This window comes from Microcebus murinus, chromosome 8 (genome assembly GCF_040939455.1).
Source record: "Microcebus murinus isolate Inina chromosome 8, M.murinus_Inina_mat1.0, whole genome shotgun sequence".
Classification (NCBI taxonomy): Eukaryota; Metazoa; Chordata; class Mammalia; order Primates; family Cheirogaleidae; genus Microcebus; species Microcebus murinus.
Genome location: NC_134111.1, coordinates 29,103,362 through 29,111,135, shown reverse-complemented (window position 1 = coordinate 29,111,135; position 7,774 = coordinate 29,103,362). Strand labels below are relative to the sequence as shown.

Below are 7,774 nucleotides of genomic sequence, written 5' to 3'. Positions count from 1 at the left end.
ACTTTCTGGTAAATTGACAAGAATGTAGCTTGGGTTCAAAATCCCAATGGAGACTCTTTCTTGCCCCAAATTTTGGAATTCTTATATTCAAGAATGCCTATGGAGGGAGAGAGATGATGGACAAGAGAGAAGAAAGTAGTTTTTTCACCCCTATGACTGCCCACTTGTTTGTGCTGACTGCAATGGCACCCAGGAGTCAGACGACAGGAGAAACATGGATTATTGCCACTATGCCATACTAAGCTTATATACAGCAGTAAAATGTAGCCTGATCAATACCTCTGGTGCCTATCAATCAGATTATCAATTCTTCCTGGTTGGTGGGGGAACCCTGATATATGTAGTTAGAAGGGCAGAAGACCTCTGGACCTCTATGGAGGAAAAAGAAGGGGTGAGTCTCTCTGCTTTATTTATTATTTGCTTTATAATAATAGTAGGCATAGGGAATAATCTTGGTCTGTGATTACTTGCTCTTCAAGGTAACTAAGAATCCTTGAAAATTCAGATGCACCATATAAGCATTGTCATAGATGTGGGCTCTTTCCACTGTGATGAGCTTAAATTCTACAAGCAAAATACTCAGAAAAATCCACCCCACTGTTTACAGTCTCAAAAGAAGAGAAGTCCAGGGAAGAGCAGCTGCTCTGTTTTCTCACTTCACTTGGCTAATCACCATCACCCACCAATCTTTTTTGTATCTTCTTTTTTGTATAAGGAACCAACTTAATGGTATGTATTGAGTCATTAAGTATATTAGGCATTTAAGCCATTGCTAATTGTCAAACATGCTCCAGAATTGTAGCAACACATCAAATTCCAACCATAAGTGTGATTCCGTATATGCCTCCCTTGGCTTTACCGCTTGAGTGCACATGTCTGCGTGCACACACATGCATTCATATTCACATGTGCATGCCACAGAGCAAAGAATATGCTTTCTGTACAAGGCTATTTTTCTTTTATGTAGCATGAATTGTGTATACCAGATATATAGTTCTATCTGAATTGCTCAACCTCATGGAAATTCTCTATCTGCTACCTGATAAATACAGCCAAGAATAAATGTAAGTAATTTACACTAAAGTATACACCTAACAGAGATTGATATTGGATAAACATCCCAGTGTTACCCTATGTTTTAATTTTTAATGTGTCACCTAATTGAGCATATTCAAAGTCTAAAACCAAGTACAGTTGTAAACTTAATTGAGCCATTGTTAAAGCTAACATATTATTGAGTAGTTACTAATTGTTAGTTCTTTGCTAAACATTTTGGAAGTCTTATCTTATTTAATTCTCACACTAACCCTGGGATGAAGCTGTTAATATCATCCCCATTTGACATCTAAAAAGACTAGAGAGTGTTCGCTTCAGCAGCACATACACTAAAATTGGAATGATACAGAGAAGATTAGCATGGCCCCTGCTCAAGGATGTCACGCAAATTCCTAAAGTGTTCCATATTTTTATGTGCACTGTCTGGGGGATGGTCACACTTGAAGCTCAGACTTGAGGTGAGAAAAAGGGCAAGGGCATTATGTGTAACCTTAAAATTTGTACCCCCATAATATGCTGAAAAAAAAATAAAAAGACTAAAGAAGTTAAAGACATTTTTGTACATGACAGAGATCCCTTTGAATCCAAAGCCTTCCCTAAACTCTTATCAGTTTATTATTCTGTTTCTTTTGTGTCAGTTTTTCTTTTTGTCCTCTTGTATTGTTTCTGTTGTGTACAATCACCACAGTTATATTAAAATAAACCTGGTTATTCTGAGACATGGTTATCTATTTGTGGGTTGGCCAGATGATCAGATCTCAAAAGTGGCATTCATTTGCTTTATACACATACATTTGTGTGTATATATATATATACACATACATATATAGGTATATATATGTGGGGGTAAATATATGAACGCATACATATATATTCTCAATATACTGGTACAATTTATCTTACTATTTGTTTTAAGGAACAATGAAGAGTGCTGAATGAAACAAACATTACATTGTTAGATTCCAAGAAAGAACATAATGTCTAACAGTTGCTAGGCACAATGGGACAGTCTTATTCTCTCCCAACTTATTAGAGTAATGCCATTTATTGTTCAACTGTGCCAACTATTTCAGATGGCTTTGAATACTGACTTGGTAAGTGCTTTACTGAATCAGTCATTAAGTTCTCTCACTCCTGAGGCAACCAAATTCTTCTCTCTGGAGATGAAATAAAAGTGATCTGAATGTTGCTCAAATCAGCATCTGAGAGGGAAGACAAAGGTCACTCATGAATGGAATCAAGTTCCGACTACTTTGCAAAAAACGAAGCAAGTCAAATTGTAAGTCATGCACTGCTGATTTAACGTGTGGTAACAAGAAAGACAGGAAGACACTTAGATTGCTGGAGAGAGCTGTGTGTCTGCCAATGTCATAAAATTATCTTGGTAATCCAAGAAAAAATGTTATACTGTTGGAAATGATCCAAATTTGGATGCAATAACTTCCTATTTCTTAAAGGTTTATCCGTATCCCTTTTTGGATATAAATGATTTTGTAGCAACAATTTTCCATTAGGAATCATAAATTGATCACCCTTGAATTGGGGCAATTAACCTAACTCTTCAGTTTGGAAATCTTTAGCTCTCTAGGGAGGATAACTAGAGAATAGGGTGATCTGGCCAGAGGAAAAGGTGTTGCCAAAGCACTTGTCCTTAGCACATCACTTTTATTCAACCTCCTCCTTGGTCCTTAGCCACAGGCAACAATACCCTGCCACTTGTTCCTTCATACTTGAGACTATCCTCTCCCTCTATTTCATTCCTCTTTTGCTATCCACTGATGAACTTACAAACAGATTTCAGAAATCCATAATAATGAAGGTAAGCAGAATCCCCATATAAGGTAGGAGCTTCTTGGTGTCCTTAGAAAAGGCCTGAGAATCAGACAACCATTCTTGTATAGTCCACTTGAGAAGGACAAAGTCCCCATCATGGGAGTGCAATTCTGGGTCCTCCAAGAGAATTGATTCATGAAACCCCTAGCATGATGGGCACTCACTCTCATTCCGACGCCTCATTTTCTGCCATGTGCCTATTAGCTCTGTGACTCTGAATAACCCAAGACATTGAGTACTTGCTTTGCTCAAACTGTACTTTCTCTTGGCAGCTGTCTAAAGTATCTCCCTCTAGCCATGACCCCTCATCTAATTTACTCTAGAAACTAGTGCTGTTAGCCTGTTCTTAGCCTTTTAACAGTTTGACCCCCTCCCATTCCTATTTTAGGTTTCTTAGTTATCTTTTAGTGCAGAAAGCTTCAGCCTGTGCTATCTCACCACACACCTATGATAGAGCACTGATTATACTTCTAGAATCTCTACACAGTAGTTTGTACCTTACATTTTTTGATATTAAAATGAAAGGGCTTTTAAAATAAGGAATAACTCAATGCTTATTTTAACATTGTTTAGAATTAAGGATTTTGTTTCCTTTTGTTATTTTTTTCATGCAGTGAGAAAGCAAGAAGAAATGGGCTTTTGTTCATCCATTTATTTAAACATACCTTTATTGATTATCTACTATGACTATGTTTCAGGCACCATGTTTAAGTGCAATTTTAAATCTTTCTTTTTAATAAGGAAGAATTTCATGGCTATTAATGTGATAAGACTTAAGAATAAGAGAAAGAAAATACTGTCTAAGTTATGGGGATTTTTAAGAAAGGTTGATGAACTAGAAACAAATTAAGAAACTAGTTTAATATGTTTTGGCACAACCATAATTTGCAATATAACATATTATTATACTAAAAGAGCAGGATTCTACAGAGATTAAGAGAATGCAACTTTGTCCTTTTCTTTTGGGTAAGCTAGTTTTTCCCCATTCCTTGGATGAAATCCAGGAGAGGTCCATGATTTTTCTGGTCACAATCTGTTAATTCTGATAGTGAAAAGGTCTGTAGTTACTTTTAGTTGCGATATAATTTTAATAATTAAAATGACCATTTCCATAGTCAAAACTTGAATTACATGTAGAATTAGAGATAATCCCCTTCCCCTGCTGAGTCTAGAAACTTCCAGTGAGAGCCAGAGTGGTCAGCAATCTCCTGCCCCAACATTCTCGTTCCCTTCTCCTCCCTGGTCCTCAGCCAAGGCTGCCCAAACCCTCCTACCAAAGTGGGAACAAGAGAGAGAGTTAAGGAGCAGGAAAGTCTCTTTCTGGGCATTGTTTGGTGCTCTCTAGATGTTCAGCAGGGGATCTTTGGGTAGTGAAGGTCTCTGACGTGGACACACCATTATGCCCTGGCTCCTGCCCTGATGGTACAGCCCATAGCCTCTTAGTGCTGAGACTCCTGCCAGGTATCTCCACTTAGTCCCTCTTGCAGGATCCACTTGGGCTCCAGAGGACCCCATGCACTCTCGCCATATTGAATGGCCATATTAAATGAAGGAGTAGAGCTGTTCCCACTGTTGGCCTTTTCTTCTCCTGTCACAAACTTTTGCATTTAGTTTTCCCAGGTGGGTTTCAAATGCCAGTCGTTGTGTGCTCTCACATTTTAGAAAATACATAACAACTGCTACCATGTCCTTTCAAATCCCTCTCACTTCTTCTTTTTTTAATTTTTTTTTCTGAGGCAGAGTTTCACTCTGTTGCCTGGGCTAGAATGCCATAGCATCAGCCTAGCTCACAGTAACCTCAAACTCCTGGGCTCAAGCAATCCTACTTCTTCAGCCTCCCAAGTAGCTGGGACTACAGGCATGTGCCACCATGCCCGGCTAATTTTTTCTATATATTTTTAGTTGGCTAATTAATTTCTTTCTATTTTTAGTAGAGATGGGGTCTCACTCCTGGTCAGGCTGGTCTTGAACTCCTGACCTTGAGCAATCCTCCCATCTCGGCCTCCCAGAGAGCTAGGATTACAGGTGTGAACCCTATGCCCAGCCCAAATCTCTCTCACTTCTTGAGATAGAAAGAAAACATTCCTTTTCTCTTCTCCAACAGGGTAATTACCTAGAACTCAGCAACTTTCTCCAGTGATATATTCTGTTCTGGTCTCATTAGCCTAATCCCTTTTATATCCTTGTATAAAGTACATATTTATCTCCAAGTATAGAGTTCACACATAATTTATATTTTTCATCCCTGTTTTTTTTATATATTTTGCAAGTTTTTAGGAATAAAATGGTTATTTTTAAATGTTCCCAAAATAAAAATTAATTAACATGAGTGCTGCATATTTTAAACACTCACCTGCACAAAGGCAGATGATAGTAATTCCTTACAACCTGATAATTTTATTTGTTCATCCAACACAATCATATAAATTTTGTAGTGCTATTATTTTGAAAGTTTTAGCATGATCCCAGCTTGGCATGTTATTTGATCAATATTTTAAAAAGAAGTATTAATATTAGTAATTAGGAAACAGAATGAGATTTCTCCTTCTTCCATTTTATGGCAGAGTGAAAGTCCTTTTGGTAGAAATTTTTGTAAGTCATTGTTGTCACTAAAGGTTAAAGTATTTAGAGTTCCTAATTCTACTTTTTTTTTTTTTTTTTTTTTTTTTTGGTTGAGAGAGGGAGAAACCTCATGAGTTCTGGGGATCACCTTTGGGATGCACGATATTATGAACTCTGGGATGAAAGTTATGCAAAACATCAAGAAGGAATTGAATTGATAAGTAAAAGAGAGAACTGCCTTTTGAGATATGCGTGAGAAGAAAATGTTTGCGGTGTACAATTTCAGAGTGGGGACGGGCTGTGCCATGATGAGTAACTGATTGCCCAATTGCCTTCAGTCTCTTTCCCTTTTAGGGGCTTGTGTTAAGAGTATTATAGCTGACAGCTGGGATAAAAAAAAGTTCGTCATTTCCAAATGATTTCACAATCACCCATGTAACCAGAATTCTTAATAATAAAAAAAAAGCTTATGTTGGCAAATTCAAATAAAGCACAAGGCATTTGAAATCAAGTTACTCACCTTACAGAGGGTACCCTAAAGAGCAAGATGAAGAAATATCTGGTGATTTTTCTGTGAACTTTTGTCCACATATCTAAGACTACCCAGAAAAGTTTATGATTTCAGTTGGCAATGAAATTTAAAAGTAATATTTGTGGTTTATGTTAGTAAATTACTAAGCTATACAAAACTTACCATAGTTACTATTGAAGTTTTCACATATACGAAGTATAACATCACTAAATTCTTTGTTCTTAACCCTTTTTTGCTTACATACTAGAGCATTGGTTCTCAAACTGAACTGTGGACTAGCATCATTATAACCTGGGAATTTGTTAGAATTGTAATTTGGGGGGTTCCACCTCAGACTTGCTCAATTAAAAACTCTAGAAACAGGACCCGGCAATCTGTGTTTTAACAAGCTTTCCAGGTGATTCAGTTGAACACTAAATTTGGGAAACATTGAACTAGAAGAAATAGAGTTTAAAGTACCTATAGTATAATAATTCAATCTTACCTGGTTAAAGGGCTATGTCTGAAGATAAGTGAATTGTGTTTTGATTACATTTTGGTGGATCAAGTCAAGCAGTAAATGTTTTTACTTTTACCATGGAGATGGAAAACCTCTATGGAAGATAAAAACAAATATGCATCAGAGAAGGAATTAGCAGATCCTTGTATTGTATAATCCAGAGTTCTGAGAAACAATCTTAACTACAACTCTCTCCGGTATCCATCCATAGTAATAGATACTGACATTCACTCCAAAGATAAACTTCTTTGAGGGATTTGTTTGGTGGAGATAGGTATATGTTAGCTACATTAAGGCATTTTGGGGGTGAGAAAAATAGATTAGAGGGAATGAGTTGGTGTACTGAGCTGATGACCATGATATAGAAATGGGACATTGTTATAGGAAAATAGTAAAGGGAATAGTGGGAAAAGTTTAGAACTTGTCTCCTATGGGTCCTTTTTCTATTTCTAGAACAGGGCATCAATGTGGCCAGTAGCTTAGTCCTAAGGAAGACAGAGACTCACATAGAATGTGACCATTCCATAATATGTGACTCCTACCTGGTAATGCATCTCTCAACATAAATTGAAAACATAGCATTAAATATCATGAAAGGGAGAAAAGGGAAACCAAAATGATATCAAATAGGAATTATAAAAGCATGCAAAGTTCATTATGTAAAGTGTGCAACATTCTGGTTGTTCTGTGGCAGTGTGGAAATCACAAAACTCAAAATTTGAAGACAAATTCATGGAGAAATCCCACCAGGACAGGCCTTATTTCTCCACCGTCTTTTTTTTCTTTTCTCACCCTGCCCCATGACTTCTGGTGTTCTGATGTTCAATGTCACATCTACTCGAAATGTACAGTGCCTGAATGAGGCGTACAGCACTTTACCTGCAGCCAGTTGAGCTGCTTGAGAGGATAGAAGTGCTTGAGGTCTCTGGGAAAGATCAAGGACACCTCTGGATTCTGGTCCCTGCTAGGCCCATGATAAAGGAGATGCGTGTTTCAAGATGGTTCTGTTGGGTCCTCTCCACCTCCCCGCAGCCCTTAGTTGAGGGGTATTTGGCAAGATAGAATACTGCAAAATGGTCAGATTGGTTCAAATCAGAGTGGGTTTCTTAATAGTTCTCCTCGTTTCCCAATGTTACCAATGGCGAGGAAGCACATATGGGATGAGGAGTACTGAGAATTTTGTAGCATTTTAAATGGCCAGGGATGTGCTTACGAAAAGTAGCTTTGTCCACAAAGCTGTACCATCATATGTCAGACCCTCTCCACTTTATTAATTCAATTTTAGAAGTTCT

The 7,774-nt window shown here is 37.5% G+C and overlaps 1 non-coding gene across 1 annotated transcript; it reads left to right on the top strand.

The window, feature by feature from the left end:
* The first annotated feature begins 1,361 nt into the window (after positions 1 to 1,361).
* Positions 1,362 to 1,468, top strand: LOC142872819 (U6 spliceosomal RNA). Its single transcript, XR_012920905.1, has one exon. It is a non-coding gene; the product is annotated as a U6 spliceosomal RNA (small nuclear RNA).
* The last annotated feature ends 6,306 nt before the right edge of the window (positions 1,469 to 7,774 follow it).